Source organism: Vicia villosa, linkage group LG1 (assembly GCF_029867415.1).
Source record: "Vicia villosa cultivar HV-30 ecotype Madison, WI linkage group LG1, Vvil1.0, whole genome shotgun sequence".
Taxonomy (NCBI): Eukaryota; Viridiplantae; Streptophyta; class Magnoliopsida; order Fabales; family Fabaceae; genus Vicia; species Vicia villosa.
This window is the reverse complement of record NC_081180.1, coordinates 216,779,086-216,804,306: the sequence shown is the minus strand read 5'-3', so window position 1 is coordinate 216,804,306 and position 25,221 is coordinate 216,779,086. Positions and strand designations below refer to the sequence as shown.

Here is a 25,221-nt window from a genome sequence, read left to right as displayed (position 1 = left end):
TTATCATCTCTATGATAGGAGTATCTCATCTATATCATCACAAACAATCAATCAAATAACTCTTTTTTGCCACAAGGCTGGCTAATCAATCAAACCTTTTTGCCACTGTACTGGCTGATTAATCAAAGTTTTTGTCACAAGGCTGACTTCATTGAAACTTTTGCCACAAGGCTGGCTGATTAATCAAAACTTTTTGTCACAAGGCTGACTTCATTGAAAGTTTTTGCCACAAGGCTGGCTAAAAAACATCTTTATCATTCTAAGCACCATAAGTGGCATGGCCCAGGGCTTATAATGAAAAGATTTTCAAACAAAAAACAAACAGATGTATGTGATGATATAGATTAGATACATCGAACATTTAGATGACATTTGTCTCTTTTCCTTTGCTTCCACTAGCATAAGTGGGAACTACGATTGCTCTGACTTTCTCAACATCCCTTTGAGAATACGTAGGCACAAGGTCGTATCCTTGGCGAGCAAAACTTCTCCCTCAAACCATTCAAACCTTAGCACCCGTAGACCCCGAGCTACAGATGCTCTGATTCCCTCTAAGGGATATGTATGCAGAGGATCGCGATGATCTTTGCGAGCATAATCAAACAAACACCTTAGGTCCCACCTCTTTCTCACAAGAACCTCCACCACAAAGAATGAAATAAACAAAACAAAGAAACCTATAGAGTACTATAGATACGTTGGGTGCTAATACCTTCCCTTCGTATAACCAACCCTCTTACCCGGAATCTCTCCCCCACTTTTTAGGTTATTGCAGCTTTTTTCCTTTTCCTACTTTGGAAACAATAAAAAGTTTGGTCGAAGCAAAAGAAAAATCATTTTTTTGAGCACTCGAGCCCAAAGAAGGCATCAGGTGTCTCATCCCGAAAAAGGATAATGATTTTTCCCCGCGACAGCAACGAATTAATTATATTTTTGAATCAATTTCGAATTTCAGTTTCAAAATCTGGCGCCAAGAACACAACTCCAATTTGAATTTGAAAATTCTGAAAACTGAATTGTTTGGATCAAGTGAATAGCCTATCTTGCTCGATTTTTCACAAGGAACATGATGGTACCATTAATTTCATTTATTTTCACTCTAAGATCATCAATTATCTGGAAATCGTGAAGAACCCTAATTCTATGATTCAAACTGAAATCGTGTATGTGCAAGTTATGATGCAATTGATTGAGGGTTAATGATCCATATGTATGCAGAAACATGATGGTAAACCAGTTTTTCATTTATGATGCATGAATGATGGAGTTTGAAGTTCAAGAGAGCTTACCTTAAAAATGCCAAAACTGAGAATCGAATTCTGCAAATGAGAGGTTCCAGATGTTGTTCCTTGATCTGGACAGCTTCAATGGACCTTATGGAACATATTTGGATGATTGGAATGAACTGAAAACCTCTGAATCAATTGCTGATACCCGATCTGCAGTAGGGCTCAAGTGAGGATCAATCTTGGTGATTTTGGAGTTACAGGTCAGGGATGATGATTGGGATAGTTCATATATGGTATATGGGATGTGTTTGGATGATTAACTTGGACAGAAATGAACTAGAATGAAAATTGGCATGATAAGGCTAGTGATATGCATATTTGGGAAGTGAAGTAGTGATTATGAGATTTAGGTGTTTTTGGGGTATGTGAGTGGATCAAACAACTTCCATATGATGTTTAGGAAGTGTTAGAAGCAACACTTTGCTCAGAAATTGCAAGAGATGGAAATTGCAATTCTTCCTCTTTGAAACTTATGAAACTTGCAACTTAAGAAAGAAGAGAGAAAACCTATGATTATGAGGTTTTGGTGTGATTTGAAGAGTGATTTGAACCTCTATTTATAGGCCAAGAGTTCTGAACTCAGACCTTTGCAAGTTGATCAAGGAGTGATGATTTGGCTTAAGAGATAAAATGGAATCTTTTACATTTAATGCAAAATGGTTAAAGTAACTTAACCATGGTTATTCTTCCAAGCTTCCTATCCTCTTCCATTCTGATCTTCAAATCAGAAAATATCTTTCAATTATTGCTTTGATGCATCATTGTTTGCATTATAGGTCATATAGTACATAACTTTGGCAAAAATGACTTGAAATTTCAAGTGAAATGGTCACTAATGGAGAAATTCAAAGCCATAGCTACACTCCATATTTTTTCATGCTCTTGGACATTTTGGAAAGCTCATGTTATGTAAGTTTCTTCAAGACCTTTAAGGAAATGGGTGAAAAAGATCCATGAACTTTGAAGAAAATGAGATTTTAAGTGCATTTTTCAAAAGATACCAACTTTGAAGCTCCATATCTCTTAAATGGTTGATCTTTTGGAAAATCATTATATGTGACAAAGTTGTTCATTGGATCAAAATCTACAACTTTCTTGTTGGAAGTTTTTTTCAGTTTGTAGGTGAAATTTTGAGTTATTCCCTTCCAAAGTTTGGAAAAAACCATTGAAAAACACTTAGAAAATTTTCTAAGTATGAAAGTCAAACTTTTGACTTTTTGATTCTTGATTGATTTTCTTGATTTTTCTTGATCAAATGACTTCATATATCATATATTGATGATTCAAAACTTCAAAAGTCATGGTTGACCAAAATTCCCCAAAAGTCAATGGTGATCTTGCATAATTGACTTTTTCAAACGAATCGCGTTTCTGGAGATTTCAAATGAACCAGGCTATCCTTACCAAATGAATGGTATGAATGGATAATATTGAGGTATTAGAGGATATTTAATCATATCTTGAGTTATGGTACCATGTTCTGATTAAAAAGTCAGTGGTTCAGGTGAATTAGGTCAAAAACCCTAATTGTCGACCTGATGAAATTGATGACTGTGGATCTTGAATTGAGATGCAATTTCCATTGGATATTGTCATAGGGATTATTTGAAGATGATTGAAACCTTTGAGTGATTCCCTGGAGCTTTTTAGGGTTTCCCAAATGTGATCCCTGATTTTAGTCCCAGATAGCTCAAAACCCTAATCTGATGATTTAAAATTCCACTGTTGATCAATCCTTGTGTAGGAGATGTCTTGAGTCAATAGATTAGGTCAAATTGATGTACTTGGGGTCCTGAGGTCATGTCCCAAGTCATTAGGTCAAATCCTGAGCAAAAGTCAGGAGTATACTGTCTTCAGTCAAAACCCTAATCTGGTTGATTCATAGCTTTTGAGCTTGTTGAAATGAAACTTTGAGGACCAGATGGTGACTGTTGATGAAGATAGTTCTTTTGAAAAGAAGGGAGAACAAAACCCTAATTGGTTGTTACCAGTACTGATGAGTGATTTCTTGATTAAACCCTGCTGAGCACAGGTAGCAAACACAAGCTATGCAATTTGTTAGAGATGCAAATGATGCATATGCAGATGATATGAGGTGGTATCTTAGGTCAAAAATTGGGGTATGACAGTGCCCCCTTATGATAAGGACAAGATTGGTCAGCCTTGAACCAATGTGATGATTCGTATGCAGGATTTGGAGGATTCATTGTTTGAATGAGGCCTTTCGCCAGTAGTGTTGGAAACAAATCCGCATAAGGCATGGGCACGGGGTCAAAAGGAGGATACCTTGAAACCCGATTGTTGTAATTTGGAGGTCGAACCTGCTGCTGAGGTTGCTGCAACCTTTGTTGAAATGGTTGTTAAGAAACCTGAGGTTGATAAGCTGGCGCTGAGTTAACAACCGGAGTTATTGTAGCAACTTGAGGTGAAAACTTCTTCTTTGTTTTGTGAAAGACATTGCTGACGTCTTGATCCTTTTTCTTTTGGAAAGAACTTCCATACTTCCTAGGACCAATAGAAGATTCTGGTTCTTTGTTCAAACGTCCTTCTCGGACTGCTTCTTCTAAACGCACACCCATGTTTACCATCTCTGTAAAATCACTTGGTGCACTGGCAACCATTCGTCCGTAGTAAAATGGACTCAAAGTTTTGAGATAGATTTTCGTCATTTATTTCTCTTCAAGTGGAGGACAAATTTGAGCAGCAACTTCACGCCATCTCTAAGCGTATTCCTTGAAGCTTTCTCTATCCTTTTGAGTCATGGCCCGGAGTTGATCTCTGTCGGGAGCCATATCCAGATTGTACTTATACTTTTTGACGAAGGCCTCTCCGAGGTCTCGAAAAGTACGAATCTCTGAACTGTCCAAGTTCATGTACCATTTAAGTGCAGCACCAGTCAGGTTGTCTTGAAAATAATGAATGAGCAATTGTTGATTATCAGTCTGAGTTGACATTCTTCGAGCGTACATCACGAGGTGACTTTGTGGGCATGAATTCCCTTTGTACTTCTCGAAATCTGGTACTTTGAATTTGTGAGGAATCTTAACATTTGGAACTAGACAAAGGTCTGCAGCATTCTTTCCAAATAGATCTTGTCCTCGGAGAGTCTTGAGTTCCTTCTGCATTTGCAGAAATTGTTCATGGAACTCGTCCAATCTTTCATACACGCCAGCGTCCTCATTGGGAGCGTGATGATATACTTGTCCGCCCGGTGGAGGAAAAGTATGCATAATCGGTTGTGGAGAAGCCATCACAGCAGATCTCGTAATCTCAGCATTTTGTTGTGTGAAACCTATTGTCGTTGTTCTTGGAACTTCAATTTCCAGAGGTCTGTAACCCTCCGGTGGAAGCATCTCCGTTGTAACTCTTGGAACTTCAGAAACTGGTGGTATGTACCCATCTGGAATGAAATTATACGGCATGCCCCAAGGTCGGTTGGGCGGCATGGTATACTGAAGAATAGGAGTAGAAACAATCTCGGAAACCATAGTCCTTTGTGGTTCTTCTGGCGTTGGTCGATTCTGTGCAACTACCAGGGCTTCTACCATACTATTGAGCCTTTCAACAGCATCTTTGAGAGTAGTAACCTCTTCTCTAAGTTCTCCATTCTCTTGTTCAAAGTCTTCCATTCTTTTCTTGCGACTTGAACGAGTGTTGTATGAATGAGACAGCTTGAATGTCTTGGTTCACCTCCTTCTCCTCCTCTCTTTCTGGAGAAAGGAAAGTGACTATTAGATCCGCGACAATTCTCGTGTCAGTGCGTAAAACTAAAGCGATGCATGATGTGCAATTAAGTTAATATTTTTCAAGGAAACACCATAATTACGTTATGAAACATCAAACTTTTTATTAATTAAGCGAAAACGCCATTTTTTACACACTTTGAAAAGGGAAATACAAAGAAACATAGAGAAAGGACTCTAAAACTTTGATGAAGAGCCGACTTCACGTTCTAACATTTTCTTCTGTTTCTTGAGCTGAGCATTCTCTGACGTGAGTTGATCGATGATCCAGGAAGCAGGAGGGATATGATGAGAAAGTGACGATTGTGTCACTTGTTGATCGAGTACTTCAAGTAACTCATCCTTCCTTCTTAGGATGTTCTGAATCTCAACATTTTCCGTGTTTGACGACTCGATACTTGTTCCTCCAAGCATTCCTTTCTTGGCATACCTTGTTTAATGCTGCTCGCAGCTTTTCAATTTCGGTGGAGAAAAGGAAGATTGGCTCCCTTAGGGGAATAGGTTCTTGATGCTGATATGGCATCCTGAGCTTGAATGCTCTGACGCGTACCTATTGAAGGTAAGGATCCAGGGAGATGCAAAGATGTTTTCCTAACAATCTTCTCCCTTTTGTGTGAACAAGACGCCAGGCTTGGACAATTTCCTTTTTCAGCATGTTGCCATGATCGTCGATGTTCTTGAAGAACAGACCTTCCAAATGAATACTACTTGGTATGTTTTTCATGGGATAGCCATATTGACGACGGGCTAAAGCTGGATTATAACTGATTCCTCCCTTAGTTCCAATAAGGGGTATGTTGGGATAACTTCCGCAACTGAAGATGATCTTGGTTTCGTCGTTGTCAGGACTACACCACTCAATGTCCGAATGAGTGAGGGACATGATTTTCTGTGACCAGTAAAGGCCATCCTTCATGCTCCAGAAAGTGCTGGACTTCGGTAGGTGCGAGATGAACCATTCGTATAACAACGGTATGCAGCATGTAATTAATCCTCCTCGCTGCAGGTTTCTTGAATGCATAGAGTGGTAAGCATCCGCAAGCAAGGTTGGAACTGGATTTCCAATCAAGAAGATCTTAATTGCGTCGATGTCAACGAAATCGTTAATGTTAGGGAACAAAAACAATCCGTAGATGAGCAAAGCCAAGATTTCCTCAAAAGCGCTCATATCTTGGATGCTGACGAAGTACCGAGCTTGCTCTAATAAGAACTTGGAGGGCAATCCTTGAATTCCTCCTTTACTCACCATATGAGTTATGATGTCGACTACGTTTAAGGGAGTAGTTGCAGCAATGATAATGTCGTCAGGATTCTTTTCCAAACCGGAGTACGGATCTTGCGCGTACACGGGTATTCCAACCAGAAGAGAGTACTCCTCCAACGTAGGCATGAGTTGATAATCTGGAAAGGTAAAACAGTGATACGTTGGATCGTAAAACTGTACCAATGTGGGAAGGATCCCATCCACAATGTTAGTGCTGAGAAGAGGGAGAAGTTTTCCATACTTCTCCTTGAAAGCCTGGGGGTTGACCACCAGTTTTCCGAGCTTTTCCAATTCCTCGACCTTAGGAATCTTGAAGGTGTATTTCCTAGCTCTCTTTCTTCCGTAATCCATGGTATAGATCCTTAAGTCCTTTCTCTTTTTCTCTCTTTCTATGAAGTTCAAAACGTTCGTTATTTAGTTTCCTTGAAAAACGACTTGAAAAAGACTCTTTTGTTTTTTAGTTATTATGATGAATGCATGAATGCACACACAAGAGTTTTTAAACAAACATGGCGTAGAAGGGTATAGTGATCATGGAGTCACAACGCAAACCTCGCCCCATGGTAAACTAAGGATAAGGATTTTTGTACCTGTAGAACGGGTTCTAAGGGTCTCAGAGTTTTTGCTCAACCTTAAAGATACGTTGACTGGTATCTATAAGAGAGTTTTCTTTGAGTGTAGTATCTGCGTGACAATTACTTTCGTAACCACCGCTCTACGTCCTAAGACAGGCTTTAAGTGGGGTTAATGTGTTTCTAGGTCCTCCTGGTACAAATCAGTCTCGGAATGCATTGGCGCAGTTAATCACAACCAGCCAGGCAAATCCCAAGAGTATATTTGGGAACCAAGATTAGAGGGCCTTCACCGAGAAGACATACTCCATCCTATCTTATGTTGCACTCAAATCCGGGTATAGGATTTCTCACCACAAGGGGGAATCAAGCCCTTTCCCTATACAAAATAAACAAATATATATGCAACAATCACATGAAATGACACAGAGGTTAGGCAGGACCTCTCTTGTTTGAGGGGGAATTTGGCATCCCTAATTCCTCATTGGGGCTGGACCAGCACAGGTCAACCATTGGTTTGGATGAAAAACCAAGGTTTTTAACACTTATATCCCCAGCAGATTCGCCATTTTTCTGTGGGTGTCGTTTTCTTTACCTCCCCGTTTCACTTGGGAGGACGGCACGCTAGACCCTTCACGCGAAATTTGGAAGGAGAATGTGCCCGGGGCGGGATGAATTTTGTTTCAGTTCTTCCTATGATATCACACAAACTTTTTAATTATCCTAACGAGTAGGAAAGGGGAAAAAGATCTCAAATAAACCCTAGGAGTTTGCTAAGTGTGGGGATTCACCTAGACTATAAATTCTGGAGTCCGGGAGGTCGGTTATACATAGGGAAGAGTTTAAGCACCCTACATATCCGTAGTACTCTACGGGAACCTTCTCTGTGTCAATGTGATTGTGTTTGTTGCTTATTAATGGGAAAGTTTCTCCTTTGTGTTAGGAGAGAGAATTGAATTGAATTAAAAGAAGACAGGCAGACTGACTATTTTTGGTATTTTATTAGCTCGCTGAGATTCCTTGTGAACCTCATGCCTACATATCCCTAATGGAAGTCAGAGCTTTTTGTAGTCTGGAGAACTAATTAGGGAAATTAATTATATTTTTGGTGCCTTGCTTGAAGCTCAAGGTTGAAGCTTGAATTAAATCTTTGTTTACAGTAAAGAGACATGAAGTCATCTTTATAGAGAGGTATTTCTACTATTCCACCACAAACATTTTTAAAGTGACAGAAAAGCTGAATTCATTTCATTAAGATAGGGACCTTACTTGTATGTTTGCAAGTATGCCAGTCGCGTGTCTCTTGAATGAAAGAAAGATTCTCATCCAAATTAGGGAAAGTGTACAAGTCTGGGTTTGTTTGCCTCAGAGCATGCCTTTCAAAGTCCTAAATGGGAGAATGTTTAAAATTGAAATGTTTGTTTGTTTGAATGTGGTATGATTGGAGAAATATCTCTCTATAGAGATAAGCTATGTCTTCCTACTGTTTGAAAGATTTGATTTTTAGCTGGCTTGTATGAGGCCCAAGCTTGAGGCTTTTGATTGATTTTATTGAATCTGGGAGATAACTCCACTGAGGATGGATTTAAACTAAAGAGTTTTTGTGTTCTGTACAAAGCCCGGAATTGAGGCTGACTCTAGCTGGAGGGTATTTATTTGATGGATTTTATTTGGTGTTCTGTACAAAGCCCAGAATTGTGGCTGACTCTACTTTGGGAGACTCCATTCTGTGCCTTGTATGAAGCCCAAGGTTGTGGTTGACTCTTAACTAGGGAAGTCATTATTTCATGCCTTGTATGAGGCCCAAGATTGAGGCTGACTCTTTGGGAAGTTTTACTCTGCTGGAGGATTTTCCTCATGGGTGAGATCACCACTTTCACCACCTTCTCCATGCAACCAAAGAGCTTAAAGATGTCAATGGCTCTAATTCTATCTGGAAACTCAGAAAAATAAAAAGAAGAAATATCCTCCCCAACGCCTCCCTGCATCCAAACATAAGGAAACATATCCCATTTTAGAGTTGCATTCCTCCACCACTTCCTACTCACCTTTTTCCACTCCATCTCCCAGAAGCTAAAAAGAACCTTGAAAATCTAGAGAGATGGAGGAGAAACTTTCTCTCTCATCATTTACTAATAATACTGTGTTTTATTAAAGAGTTGATCATCTGTATTTTTATTTGGTGATATATTGAAATGTTACTACAAGTTGTTATATAATATGCAAGAAAAGTAGGAAGACTCGTTCAACTTAAATTGATATTTTGACAACCGCTATTGATTATTAAAATAAAAACTCTTGAGAATAAAAAACTTGCAACGACACTCAACAAAGTGCACTCATGACTACTATGATGACACTTTTGCTTTATTAAGAGTAAGTAGTAAAGTTCCGTGTTTCCAAATTTGAAGTGATTGTTCATTCTTCATCCCATAGATCATCAAGAAGAGGCTTGGTTGGACCTTTTACGAGTCTCTCTTGATGAATTTCACTTATTTTCTTGTAATTATCCTCACTCAATGACCAATCAAAGATTTGCAAGTTCTGGTTCATCCTTTCCTTGTCATGGCTCTTTACCACAAATGTCAATCCTTGTTCATATAACCATCTTAGACAAATCTGCACAGTTTTGAGACATATAATTCATGCAACTTCATGAACAAGTTGTAAATATTAAGATCATATTATATATACATACCTGAGTTATAGTCTTGCCATGAGCATCTGCCAATTCTTTGAGTATATCATTGTCCGTCACTAAATTAGCTCCTCTTCTAGCACCCTTTCTCAGGGGTGAGAAGGCAATTACTATTATACCCTTTTTCCTTGCAGAAGGCTCTAAGTTTTTCTTGTTGCCATCCAAGGTTCACTTCCACCTATTAGGATATTATTAGCATAGTGATTCACAATAATTCAAGTAAAATGGTTGTGTTAGTTTGAATTTGTGATCTTATATTATTAGTTACTTGATTCACTGTTGGAAGGATGGTTGCAAAGGATAACAATTTCTCAAGCTTCTTGATAGAAAAGTTGCTAGCACCAATAGCTTTGGTGAGACCTAATTTTTGACATTCTTCCAATGATGTCCATACACCTTTTAGGTCAAATTCCATAATATCTAATACTTCAATAGGGTATTTAACTTCGCCAGGTTTAGTAGTAATTGGCCAATGGATCAAAATTATGTCTAAGTATTCTAGTTGAAGAGTCCTACAAAAACAAACATGCACACATATCAAATCAATACCCATAATTCATGTGCATAAAAATGAAGATCTTTGCCTTAAAAAAATGAAGATCTTTTGTTTGAATTACCTAAGAAACTTCTTCATAGCAGGAACAATGAGGTGAGGATGATTATCAGTAACGCATAATTTAGAAGTGACAAAGAGTTAATCCCTGGATGAAATGAGTCCAAGTTTAAGTGCTTCAGTTCATCTATGGCTACACCAACCGAATGTTCAACACCATATGCAGCAGCAACATCAAAGTGTCTATAACCTTGTTTGATTGCTTCAAGGACAACATCTTTTGTAGTAACCTTACTGGTTGCCTCCGGTGCCGTGCTGAGGCCTATCATCGGCATTTTCCGTAGTCTGGTGGAGGAAGAGAGGACTACTTCAGGAACTGTTAGTGAAGCAGCCATTTTGTTTATTATGTGATGAGAAGAATGTTAAATTGGATGTAGTCAATGAAGCACGGATACTTCAAAATCCCTATCGAATCGTATTCGATACGCTCCGATACGCCGATACGTATTGAAGGAGTATCTGAAAATATTTTCTTAAGAATACAAAAAAATCTGATACGGCTGCGATGCGCTTCCGATACGCTCAGATCCGTGACCTTCCAATTTTTTGCATATTTTATTTTTTAATGACTCTTTATTTCTTTTTTAATTTTTTAATGTTCATTATTTATTCCCCTATTTAATTCTTTTCTAATCTTTTTACTTTTCAAAGATTCCAATAATCTTTAATTTATATCAATTTTGACAGAGGTTGAATCAAGCCAACGACAATGTTGATAGAGTATGAATAAACCTTGGCATTATTACACTTAAAATTTGGCATAGTTTGCCTCATAAAATTAAGCATAGTGACTCCTAATTTAGGCTCATAAATTTTTCAACATAGTGCCTCTTATGGAATTTCAAATTATATGCAGGTAAGAATTCTTTTATTTGATTTGGAACAAAGCCAATGGTAACTCTCACAGAACCTGAGAAAATAAAAGATGTATTGAACAAGACCTATGAATTCCCAAAGAGAAATAATCAAATTTTTAAGTCACTTGTTAGTGGACTTGCTAGCCATAAAAGAGAAAAATGGAGTAAGCCTAAAAGGCTAATCAGCTCTGCTTTCCAAATAGAAAAATTAAAGGTAATTTTCTAGCCATATCAAAAATTGTGGTACATCATTCCATGTTCAATCATCGCTGCATATAACGTTTTGAGCATATACCCATGGATAAGGAACCTGGAAGCAAGATGCAGTAATGAGATGAGCGTTAGGGTTTCTAAGAAATCCATTAACCCTTTTCAATTTTCATATTTTTAAGTGGTTCAATACTGTAAGATAATTATTTATTTTTATAACTAGAAAAAATCCAACTCAGCCACCATGTAAGCGTTTAAGCATCATTATTTATTTTTATAATTAAAAAAAATCCAACTCAGCCACCACGTAAGCATCCGTTAAATGGAATAAACGGTAGGGACTAATAATAGAGATGGAAAATTTTACAGGGACCATTCTTTGAACAAAAATATTTTAAGGACTAAAACTGGATTTTGGGATATTTACAGGGACTAAAAACATATTTAACCCTTATATTAATTATTAGTTACTACTTCAACTAATTCCTCATAGGCAATAGCGGGACAAAGTTTTAAATTCCAATAATCTCATATTTAATTATATTGATCATTAGTTGCTATTTATACATATAACATTTTTCAATACTCACCATCTCTCTTTACAAGTTGCAACGTAAACTTTTTCTTCTTCTGCTACTTTATTTTTTTTACTTCATACCTTCCCATTTTTGAAACAGCAGAATGTCAACCACATCTTCCAAATCAAATTCAAAAATTTCAAATAAGTTTCTCTTTAAAAATATTTTACAAGATATACTATACCAATATTTTAGATTTAATATTTTTCAATAATATAGTTATGTATTGAAAGTTCTATTATGAGTTTGGTTTTATTAGACTATAATTTAACATAATATTTTATTTTAATTTTTATATACGTATCTTAAACGTATCGTATTTTGTATTATTCAATTAGTAGCGTATCACCGTATCGGATGCATATCATATATGATACTCGTATCGTATCCGTGCTTCATTAGATGTAGATATCGTAGTTTTTTTGTGAATAAAAGGTGGTGAATATAGATTATATTTATAATATGATTTTAGGAATTAAAAAAATTAGCATTATGAGGTAGCTGCACTTTGGATTTTTAAGATACATAGTTAGAGAGCTTTTTATTCTAAAAGCAATGTATATTGATACGAAAACGACTGTTCTCAAATATTATAAGTATTATTAATAATATTTTTGTTTCCACTGTTTTTATCGAGAGTTGAACACCAAATCAATTAAGAATGAAAAAAGAAATCTTGCAATTATTCTCGAATAAAATATATCACGGCATGCGTTTAATAATTCATTAAATATCTACTAATAAAGAAAATCTATTATTTTAAATATGAAACAAATTGATCAGTATAAGTCGGTACAAATTTGTTTAGTACTTAGTTCATATATGTGTAATACTTAACGTGGAAAAATAACTTAATTGAGAATTTTTCTTATTTGAGAGGATGCAGATGCAATGTCTCATTTAAGTCATTTAAATATTGTAAATAAAAAACTTTAAAATTAACTTCAGAACTTCAATGTCTCATTTAAGTCATACATAATTTTAATCAAACAAAAGGTCATACATTTAATAATACATAGGAAAGTCTCATTTAAGTCATACATAATTTTAATCAAACAAAAGGTCATATATTTAATAATACATAGGAAAAACTCAATTTTCATCTTCATATGTTACACCTCGGATGACCGATGCAACATCAATTAAGAGTTTACCATTGTACGGAGCTCTATTGATCTTTCCGTATCCATCTTCCCCCATTCAGTGCCATGGGAGTTCCTCACAATCCAATATTTTGTCAATTTATTCTGATCCATTTCTTCCCCAAAGTGAGTGATACTCTTCTTTTTCTTTTTCAACTTTTTCTTCTTTTTGTTTTCTTTCGTTTTCAAAATCTTTCATAGAATAAATACCGCTCTGAAATTATTTTAAAATGAAATTAAGTTATAAAGTTATAAGAGAATTAAACAATTTAAAGTTTAGTAACTTACTCCTTTAAAAAATTGTAGACCCTTAGTCCATAAGATCTGTGCTACTACCGGTGCTTTTTTTATCTCCATTTCTAAGATCATGTACAATGGTTTCAACATTCAACACTCATTTTTTCAACTCCCAACACTCCACATCATTTTCTCTTTCTTCCACCTAATAACTCAACACTCATTTAACTTACCCTCTCCAATGATTTTTCACTCAACACCCTACCCCACCACTTTTTATTTTCATATTCTTATTTAAATTTTATTTTTATTTTTGTGATTACATAAAATTACAATTATCAATTAAAATTAAATTAAAATAATAAATACTTAACAATTTATTTTTTAATTTTTTTGTAATAAAAACAAAATTTATTTAAATAATTGGATACGATACAAATCATCTTAAATTAATTTAAAATACAACACACAAGTAACGTAATTAGTACGTTACAAATAAAGACACTTAACTTCAAAATAAACACTAATAGAAAGATAATAATAAGATTAAGATAGTGAAAAATTTGATTTTTTTTTCTGTGTCCAAATCAAATGAACAAAGTCTCTATTTATAGAGAAAAAAATTATGAATTTTGGTAAAAAAAAAATAAATAAAAAAATAATTTGCAACGAAATAATTGAGTTCAAAGTATTAAATGAATAAAAATCCGGCCAGCCAATCACGCCCAGCCACGTGGCTTCCAGTGTCAGTCTCAAATGTGTTGAGTTTTCTCAACATCTCTCTCTTCCAGCACACACTCAACACCTCTCTCAACACTCATTGGAGGGGATTTTGCATGTTGAGTTCAAACTCAACAGACCCATTGCACATGGTCTAACTGTTTTCCATATACTTTATCCCTCTCTTTCATGATGGTCAAGTCTAGAGTGAGATCTATTGTGAAGCGAGTTGTGATTCTTAAATAGGCCTAAACAATATTTTGTAAAAAAATTAATTAAAATACTATTTATAATAAATGTTAAAAACAATATGAAGAAAACAAACATACCCTGCGATTGATTTTAGCTATACAAAATCTCCCCAAGTAAGGACACGATGATTCTAAAACAAATCCATTAAGACTTACAAAGTCTATTGCTTCAATAAAAGATCGCTCATTTTCTTCTTCTTTGTCACTCGTGATCAAATGGTTGTATATATCTTGGACGGATAAATGTATATGCTCTCGAATATTCTCAATATTCTCAACATCTTCAACGCGATGTAATACCTCAATAACACCACATACCGCAAAAGCAAAACAACAACCTAAAATAAACATAAATTAGTTGATAAAATATTATGGTATAATGACAAAAATTAAATTTATTGAAATTAAAATTAAGAAATTTACTGCCGTCTTTTTGATTTCTAATAGGATTGAGGACTGAGATGAGTACTTCTTCTCCAATCACAAGATTTGTCTCCCTATATATACATAAACAAATGTTATATTGATGTATAAATATAAAATAAATAATTTTTTAAATGATTAGACATTAAACAATATATTTCTAACATTTTCTACTTACATTAAAAATGTTAGTGTAAGCAATACACCAAAATTAAACAAAGTTTAACTAAAACAAAAATATATATATTAAAATATAAACTACTTTTGGAGCAATATCCCAAAACAGAACATAGTTTAACTTAGAAAATGACAACAATAAGAAGAACCTGAAATTAATGGACAAGAAATATACCATAATATGAACATCCATGTTGAAATGTGTTGGTGATTGACTATTGTTATAAAAAAAAAATGTGTTTTAATAATTGAGAGCAATGTTGAGCACTATGTGTGAAGTGATGAGATGCATCATATTTATACATCATTTGTAATGTCAAAGAAGTAAATGTGTTAAAAAGTTTGTTGAGCAATGAAGTGTCTTAAATTATATTGGACAATACTAATAAACATAATTTGGAATTTGCTAACATGATACCAACTATAAAATTGCAGAAATATGTTTCGGTAACTTGGATAAGTAATTTTTGTTGGTGTAGCAGTTTAATAATGATCTTTTCCTATAATAGGATACTGTTGTACTACTTATTTCTTTGTCTTATTTAATATGTAAGGTATTATTTGTAACTATGAAGGTGCAGAGATAATAATAATAGACAAATATTCATAGAAATAGAGAGACAAATAACTATTGTTTTGTCTGTCATTTTATATTTTTAGCATTGAGTGTTAGATGATCAAAGTTTTGTTTTCTTTTCTACCTTTAATGCATTTTTAATTTATTTCTATATTCATATTAATTTATATGTGATTTTTCGTGAAACAAATTCTACCTAAACTTTTTATTATTACCTTTTTTTTTTAAGACAGAATGAATATGCATTTTAATAAATTAAAAAATATTTAGTCTAAACAAATTTGTTCACCTAAACTTTATGGTATTAAACTTTTTTAGACTTATTAAAATGTTACATCCTATGTCATAAAAATCTGCTATAATATATATAAATAACTAATTTATAAATAAATAAAATTAATTAAAAAATAGATTGATTTTCCTTATGATACACACAAGTAAAACATTTACTTAAAATTATGATACATCCGAGTTCACTCAAAATTTATTAATTTTATCGTGAAATAAATTGTACTCTCTCCACTTTTTATTATAAATATATTTAATATTTGAAATTTATTAAATAATTTATATATATTAAAAATCAGTTATTTAATAATTTTAAAAAGTAAAATTTGTTTAAAATAAAAAATGGAGAAAGTATTTTACTTTAAATTTGCCAATTTAAAACTTATAGCCAATTTAGTCTGAAACAAATTTGTTCACCTAAACTTTATGGTATTAAACTTTTTTAGACTTATTAAAATGTTACATCCTATGTCATAAAAATCTGCTATAGTATATATTAATAATTAATTAAAATACTATTTATAATAAAGGTTAAAAACAATATGAAGAAAACAAACATACCCTGCGATAGATTTCAGCTGTACAAAATCTCCCCAAGTAAGGACACGATGATTCTAAAACACATCCATTAAGACTTACAAAGTCTATTGCTTCAATAAAAGATCGCCCATTTTCTTCTTCTTTGTCACTCGTGATCAAATGGTTGTATATATCATGGGCGGTGAAATGTATATGCTCTCGAACATTCTTAATATTCTCAACATCTTCAACGCGGTGTAATACCTCAATAACACCACATACCGCAAAAGCAAAACAACAACCTAAAATAAACATAAATTAGTTAATAAAATATTATGGTATAATGACAAAAATTATATTTATTGAAATTAAAATTAAGAATTTTACTGCCGTCTTTTTGATTTCTAATAGGACTGAGGACTGAGATGAGTACTTCTTCTCCAATCACAAGATTTGTCTCCCTATATATACATAAACAAATGTTATATTGATGTATAAATATAAAATAAATAATTTTTTAAATGATTTGACATTAAACAATATATTTCTAATATTTTCTACTTACATTAAAAATGTTAGTGTAAGCAATACACTAAAATTAAACAAAGTTTAACTAAAACAAAAATATATATATTAAAATATGAACTACTTTTTGAGCAATATACCAAAACAGAACATAGTTTAACTTAGAAAATGACAACAATAAAAAGAACATGAAATTAATGGACAAGAAATATACCAGAATATGAACACCCATGTTGAAATGTGTTGGTGAATGACTATTGTTATAAAAAAATGTGTTTTAATAATTGTAGAGCAATGTTGAGCATTATGTGTGAAGTGATGAGATGCATCATATTTATACATCATTTGTAATGTCAAAGAAGTAAATGTCTTAAAAAGTTTGTTGAGCAATGAAGTGTCTTAAATTATATTGGACAATATTAATAAACATAATTTGGAATTTTCTAACATGATACCAACTATAAAATTGCAGAAATATGTTTTAGTAACTTGGATAAGTAATTTTTGTTGGTGTAGCAGTTTAATAATGATCTTTTCCTATAATAGGATAGTGCTGTACTACTTATTTCTTTGTCTTATTTAATATGTAAGGTATTATTTGTAACTATGAAGGTGCAGAGATAATAATAATAGACAAAAATATTCATAGAAATAGAGAGACAAATAACTATTGTTTTGTCTGTCATTTTATATTTTTAGCATTGAGTGTTAGATGATCAAAGTTTTGTTTTCTTTTCTACCTTTAATGCATTTTTAATTTATTTCTATATTCATATTAATTTATATGTGATTTTTCGTGAAACAAATTCTACCTAAACTTTTTATTATTACCTTTTTATTAAGACAGATTGAATATGCATTTTAATAAATTAAAAACTATTTAGTCTAAATAAATTTGTTCACCTAAACTTTATGGTATTAAACTTTTTTAGACTTATTAAAATGTTACATCCTATGTCATAAAAATCTGCTATAATATATATAAATAATTAATTTATAAATAAATAAAATTAATTAAATAATATATTGATTTTCCTTATGACACACACAAGTAAAACATTTACTTAAAATTATGATACATCCGAGTTCACTCAAAATTTATTAATTTTATCGTGAAATAAATTGTACTCTCTCCACTTTTTATTATAAATATATTTAATATTTGAAATTTATTAAATAATTTATATATATTAAAAATCAGTTATTTAATAATTTTAAAAAGTAAAATTTGTTTAAAATAAAAAAATGGAGAAAGTATTTTACTTTAAATTTGCCAATTTAAAATTTATAGCCAATTTAGTCTAAACAAATTTGTTCACATAAACTTTATGGTATTAAACTTTTTTAGACTTATTAAAATGTTACATCCTATGTCATAAAAATCTGCTATAGTATATATTAATAATTAATTAAAATACTATTTATAATAAATGTTAAAAACAATATGAAGAAAACAAACATACACTGCGATTGATTTCAGCTGTACAAAATCTCCCCAAGTAAGGACACGATGATTCTAAAACACATCCATTAAGACTTACAAAGTCTATTGCTTCAATAAAAGATAGCCCATTTTCTTCTTCTTTGTCACTCGTGATCAAATGGTTGTATATATCTTGGACGGATAAATGTATATGCTCTCGAACATTCTTAATATTCTCAACATCTTCAACGCGATGTAATACCTCAATAACACCACATACCGCAAAAGCAAAACAACAACCTAAAATAAACATAAATTAGTTAATAAAATATTATGGTATAATGACAAAAATTATATTTATTGAAATTAAAATTAAGAATTTTACTGCCGTCTTTTTGATTTTTAATAGGACTGAGGACTGAGATGAGTGCTTCTTCTCCAATCACAAGATTTGTCTCCCTATATATACATAAACAAATGTTATATTGATGTATAAATATAAAATAAATAATTTTTTAAATGATTTGACATTAAACAATATATTTCTAATATTTTCTACTTACATTAAAAATGTTAGTGTAAGCAATACACTAAAATTAAACAAAGTTTAACTAAAACAAAAATATATATATTAAAATATGAACTACTTTTTGAGCAATATACCAAAACAGAACATAGTTTAACTTAGAAAATGACAACAATAAGAAGAACATGAAATTAATGGACAAGAAATATGCCAGAATATGAACACCCATGTTGAAATGTGTTGGTGATTGACTATTGTTATAAAAAAATGTGTTTTAATAATTGTAGAGCAATGTTGAGCACTATGTGTGAAGTGATGAGATGCATCATATTTATACATCATTTGTAATGTCAAAGAAGTAAATGTCTTAAAAAGTTTGTTGAGCAATGAAGTGTCTTAAATTATATTGGACAATATTAATAAACATAATTTGGAATTTGCTAACATGATACCAACTATAAAATTGCAGAAATATGTTTCAGTAACTTGGATAAGTAAATTTTGTTGGTGTAGCAGTTTAATAATGATCTTTTCCTATAATAGGATACTGCTGTACTACTTATTTCTTTGTCTTATTTAATATGTAAGGTATTATTTGTAACTATGAAGGTGCAGAGATAATAATAATAGACAAAAATATTCATAGAAATAGAGAGACAAATAACTATTGTTTTGTCTGTCATTTTATATTTTTAGCATTGAGTGTTAGATGATCAAAGTTTTGTTTTCTTTTCTACCTTTAATGCATTTTTAATTTATTTCTATATTCATATTAATTTATATGTGATTTTTCGTGAAACAAATTCTACCTAAACTTTTTATTATTACCTTTTTTTAAGACAGATTGAATATGCATTTTAATAAATTAAAAATTATTTAGTCTAAACAAATTTGTTCACCTAAACTTTATGGTATTAAACTTTTTTAGACTTATTAAAATGTTACATCCTATGTCATAAAAATCTGCTATAGTATATATTAATAATTAATTTATAATAAATTAAAATTAATTAAAAAATTGATTGATTTTCCTTATGATACACACAAGTAACTCATTTACTTAAAATTACGATACATCCGAGTTCACTCAAAATTTATTAATTTTATCGTGAAATAAACTGTACTCTCTCCACTTTTTATTATAAATATATTTAAAATTTGAAATTTATTAAATAATTTATATATATTAAAAATCAGTTATTTAATAATTTTAAAAAGTAAAATTTGTTTATAATAAAAAATGGAGAAAGTATTTTACTTTAAATTTGCCAATTTAAAACTTATAGCCAATTTGGTCTAAACAAATTTGTACACCTAAACTTTATGGTATTAAACTTTTTTAGACTTATTAAAATGTTACATCCTATGTCATAAAAATCTGCTATAGTATATATTAATAATTAATTAAAATACTATATATAATAAATGTTAAAAACAATATGAAGAAAACAAACATACTCTGCGATAGATTTCAGCAGTACAAAATCTCCCCAAATAAGGACACGATGATTCTAAAACACATCCATTAAGACTTACAAAGTCTATTGTTTCAATAAAAGATCGCCCATTTTCTTCTTCTTTGTCACTCGTGATCAAATGGTTGTATATATCTTGGGCGGATAAATGTACATGCTCTCGAACATTCTCAATATTCTCAACATCTTCAACGCGATGTAACACCACATACCGCAAAAGCAAAACAACAACCTAAAATAAACATAAATTAGTTAATAAAATATTATGGTATAATGACAAAAATTATATTTATTGAAATTAAAATTAAAAAATTTACTGCCATCTTTTTGATTTCTAATAGGACTGAGATGAGTACTTCTTCTCCAATCACAAGATTTGTCTCCCTGTATATACATAAACAAATGTTATATTGATGTATAAATATAAAAAAAAAAAATTTTTTTTAAATGATTTGACATTAAACAATATATTTCTAATATTTTCTACTTACATTAAAAATGTTAGTGTAAGCAATACACCAAAATTAAACAAAGTTTAACTAAAACAAAAATATATATTAAAATATGAACTACTTTTTGAGCAATATACCAAAACAGAACATAGTTTAACTTAGAAAATGACAATAATGAGAAGAACATGAAATTAATGGACAAGAAATATACCATAATATGAACATCCATGTTGAAATGTGTTGGTGATTGACTATTGTTATAAAAAAATGTGTTTTAATAATTGCAGAACAATGTTGAGCACTATGTGTGAAGTGATGAGATGCATCATATTTATACATCATTTGTAATGTCAAAGAAGTAAATGTCTTAAAAAAAAATATGAGCAATGAAGTGTCTTAAATTATATTGGACATTATTAATAAACATAATTTGGAATTTGCTAACATGATACTAACTATAAAATTGCAGAAATATGTTTCGGTAACTTGGATAAGTAATTTTTGTTGGTGTAGCAGTTTAATAATGATCTTTTCCTATAATAGGATACTGCTGTACTACTTATTTCTTTGTCTTATTTAATATGTAAAGGTATTATTTGTAACTATGAAGGTGCAGAGATAATAATAATAGACAAAAATATTCATAGAAATAGAGAGACAAATAACTAATGTTTTGTCTGTCATTTTATATTTTTAGCATTGAGTGTTAGATGATCAAAGTTTTGTTTTCTTTTCTACCTTTAATGCATTTTTAATTTATTTCTATATTCATATTAATTTAGATGTGATTTATCGTGAAACAAATTCTACCTAAACTTTTTATTATTACCTTTTTTTTAAGACAGATTGAATATGCATTTTAATAAATTAAAAATTATTTAGTCTAAACAAATTTGTTCACCTAAACTTTATGGTATTAAACTTTTTTAGACTTATTAAAATGTTACATCCTATGTCATAAAAATCTGCTATAGTATATATTAATAATTAATTTATAAATAAATAAAATTAATTAAAAAATAGATTGATTTTCCTTATGATACACACAAGTAACTCATTTACTTAAAATTATGATACATCCGAGTTCACTCAAAATTTATTAATTTTATCGTGAAATAAACTGTACTCTCTCCACTTTTTATTATAAATATATTTAAAATTTGAAATTTATTAAATAATTTATATATATTAAAAATCAGTTATTTAATAATTTTAAAAAGTAAAATTTGTTTATAATAAAAAATGGAGAAAGTATTTTACTTTAAATTTGCCAATTTAAAACTTATAGCCAATTTGGTCTAAACAAATTTGTACACCTAAACTTTATGGTATTAAACTTTTTTAGACTTATTAAAATGTTACATCCTATGTCATAAAAATATGCTATAGTATATATTAATAATTAATTAAAATACTATATATAATAAATGTTAAAAACAATATGAAGAAAACAAACATACCCTGCGATAGATTTCAGCTGTACAAAATCTCCCCAAGTAAGGACACGATGATTCTAAAACACATCCATTAAGACTTACAAAGTCTATTGTTTCAATAAAAGCTCGCCCATTTTCTTCTTCTTTGTCACTCGTGATCAAATGGTTGTATATATCTTGGGCGGATAAATGTACATGCTCTCGAACATTCTCAATATTCTCAACATCTTCAACGCGATGTAACACCACATACCGCAAAAGCAAAACAACAACCTAAAATAAACATAAATTAGTTAATAAAATATTATGGTATAATGACAAAAAATATATTTATTGAAATTAAAATTAAAAAATTTACTGCCATCTTTTTGATTTCTAATAGGACTGAGATGAGTACTTCTTCTCCAGTCACAAGATTTGTCTCCCTGTATATACATAAACAAATGTTATATTGATGTATAAATATAAAAAAAATATTTTATTTAAATGATTTGACATTAAACAATATATTTCTAATATTTTCTACTTCATTAAAAATGTTAGTGTAAGCAATACACCAAAATTAAACAAAGTTTAACTAAAACAAAAATATATAATAAAATATGAACTACTTTTTGAGCAATATACCAAAACAGAACATAGTTTTACTTAGAAAATGACAATAATGAGAAGAACATGAAATTAATGGACAAGAAATATACCATAATATGAACATCCATGTTGAAATGTGTTGGTGATTGACTATTGTTATAAAAAAATGTGTTTTAATAATTGTAGAGCAATGTTGAGCACTATGTGTGAAGTGATGAGACGCATCATATTTATACATCATTTGTAATGTCAAAGAAGTAAATGTCTTAAAAAAAAATATGAGCAATGAAGTGTCTTAAATTATATTGGACACTATTAATAAACATAATTTGGAATTTGCTAACATGATACCAACTATAAAATTGCAGAAATATGTTTCGGTAACTTGGATAAGTAATTTTTGTTGGTGTAGCAGTTTAATAATGATCTTTTCCTATAATAGGATACTGCTGTACTACTTATTTCTTTGTCTTATTTAATATGTAAAGGTATTATTTGTAACTATAAAGGTGCAGAGATAATAATAATACACAAAAATATTCATAGAAATAGAGAGACAATTAACTATTGTTTTGTCTGTCATTTTATATTTTTAGCATTGAGTGTTAGATGATCAAAATTTTGTTTTCTTTTCTACCTTTAATGCATTTTTATTTATTTCTATATTCATATTAATTTAGATGTGATTTTTCGTGAAACAAATTCTACCTAAACTTTTTATTATTACCTTTTTTTTAAGACAGATTGAAAATGCATTTTAATAAATTAAAAAATATTTAATCTAAACAAATTTGTTCACCTAAACTTTATGGTATTAAACTTTTTTAGACTTATTAAAATGTGACATCCTATGTCATAAAAATCTGCTATAGTATATATTAAATAATTAATTTATAAATAAATAAAATTAATTGAAAAATAGATTGATTTTCCTTATGATACACACAAGTAAAACATTTACTTAAAATTATGATACATCCGAGTTCACTCAAAATTTATTAATTTTATCGTGAAATAAACTGTACTCTCTCCACTTTTTTTTGAACGAAATAAACTTTATTTAATTCAAAAAACATTACACCCAAGGCGATCCACGATCCAGCCCCTAAACAAGCAATAATACTATGGCAACATAAGCATACTCAGATGCTTCCTAAGAGTTGGTTTAGACCAACATCTATACACAATACTATCAATAATATCCTGTTCAATATTTCTATGGGTGTTACAAGAAACAAAACACAGCGCATTACGCATTCTCCAAGCTTCGTATATGGTTTCCGCAATTGCACATTTTAAGATAGTAGCTTGAGCCCCTTTCCCTTTACAGTTGGAGATAAGCCATTTTGTCTCATCATCCCAACCACAAGGGTTGTGCTGCACTCTCTCCACTTTTTATTATAAATATATTTAAAATTTGAAATTTATTAAATAATTTATATATATTAAAAATCAGTTATTTAATAATTTTAAAAAGTAAAATTTGTTTATAATAAAAAAATGGAGAAAGTATTTTACTTTAAGTTTGCCAATTTAAAACTTATAGCCAATTTAAAAAAGAAAAACAAAAAATAGGGCTGAGCATGTTAAGAATGACATTCCAATATATTGTTACATAGATATGACGGATTTCACATAAGCATTCATATTAAAGAGAAATACTATATATTTATTTAAAACCTTAAGACATTTAGTATATAGGTCATTTTATTTATAAAGTGCACAATCTTTCCTTTTTTAAGCATCTAGGAATTCTAACTCACACTTGTATCACAATAATCTATCCCCAAGTAAGATTCTATTTACCTATATGCTCCTTCTTAAGCGAAAACTATTTCAATCACATACACTTGTACCACCGTTGACACCCTTACCACGTCATAGATACACTAATTGGACACGATACCTGACTACCACATTGTTAAGAAGGCTTTCAATGGAAAGAGTCAGTCTATTACTCGAACCATCAGCTCTGATGCCACTGATAGGTCATAAAGGAGCATCCACAATGGATCAAAGAGCAATCACACTACTAAGAGAGAAAAACCACATAGGATGATTTAAAGGTCATATAGATTTTGAAAATGTTAAAGTTTTTTTTGGCTGAACTGCTTCCCTTATATCAAAGTAACTTTAATGTGTGAGGTTTTCATATTTTACCAAGCACGTCGGTAGATGAAGCTCTTGATAATTTCTTAGGGAAAGAGAAATTGGCTCTTGATAACTTCATAGGTTTGATCGGGTGATCTAGGGGATGACTAGATGTTATAAGAGTTACACGCCTCCAAATGTTGTTGTTTTATCATGGCAGCTATTGCTGAAGAAGTTTATTACTAGGAAAAACCTTCTTAAGTGTCCAATTTTGCATGTTAGTGGTGTGGTGGGTTACGGTGTTTATTTGAGAGAGGACAAGTCGGTAGATCATTTGTTTGTTCTTTGTGATGTTTCGTCTTCCATATGGAATATTGTTTTTAGGTGGATGCGTAGGCCAGTTCCTTTTCATCAGTCGATTTTAAAGGTGTTCAGGGTATTTATATGTCTAGGTAGGGGTAAAATGGTAGCTTTAAGTTTTTTTATCTGGAATGCGTTGGTTTGGACTATCTAGAATTTTCATAATAATGTTAATTTCTATTAG

General features: G+C 31.1%; 1 long non-coding RNA gene and 1 pseudogene across 1 annotated transcript; both read right to left on the bottom strand.

The window, feature by feature from the left end:
* Positions 1 to 9,286: 9,286 nt before the first annotated feature.
* LOC131622502 (NAD(P)H-dependent 6'-deoxychalcone synthase-like) lies at positions 9,287 to 10,514 on the bottom strand (annotated as a pseudogene).
* A 9,613-nt stretch (positions 10,515 to 20,127) lies between these two features.
* Positions 20,128 to 22,262, bottom strand: LOC131622499 (uncharacterized). The gene is made up of 3 exons (XR_009289911.1): positions 22,020 to 22,262; positions 20,425 to 20,491; positions 20,128 to 20,339 (listed from the first exon to the last, which is right to left on the bottom strand). It is a non-coding gene; the product is annotated as an uncharacterized LOC131622499 (long non-coding RNA).
* Positions 22,263 to 25,221: the final 2,959 nt, after the last annotated feature.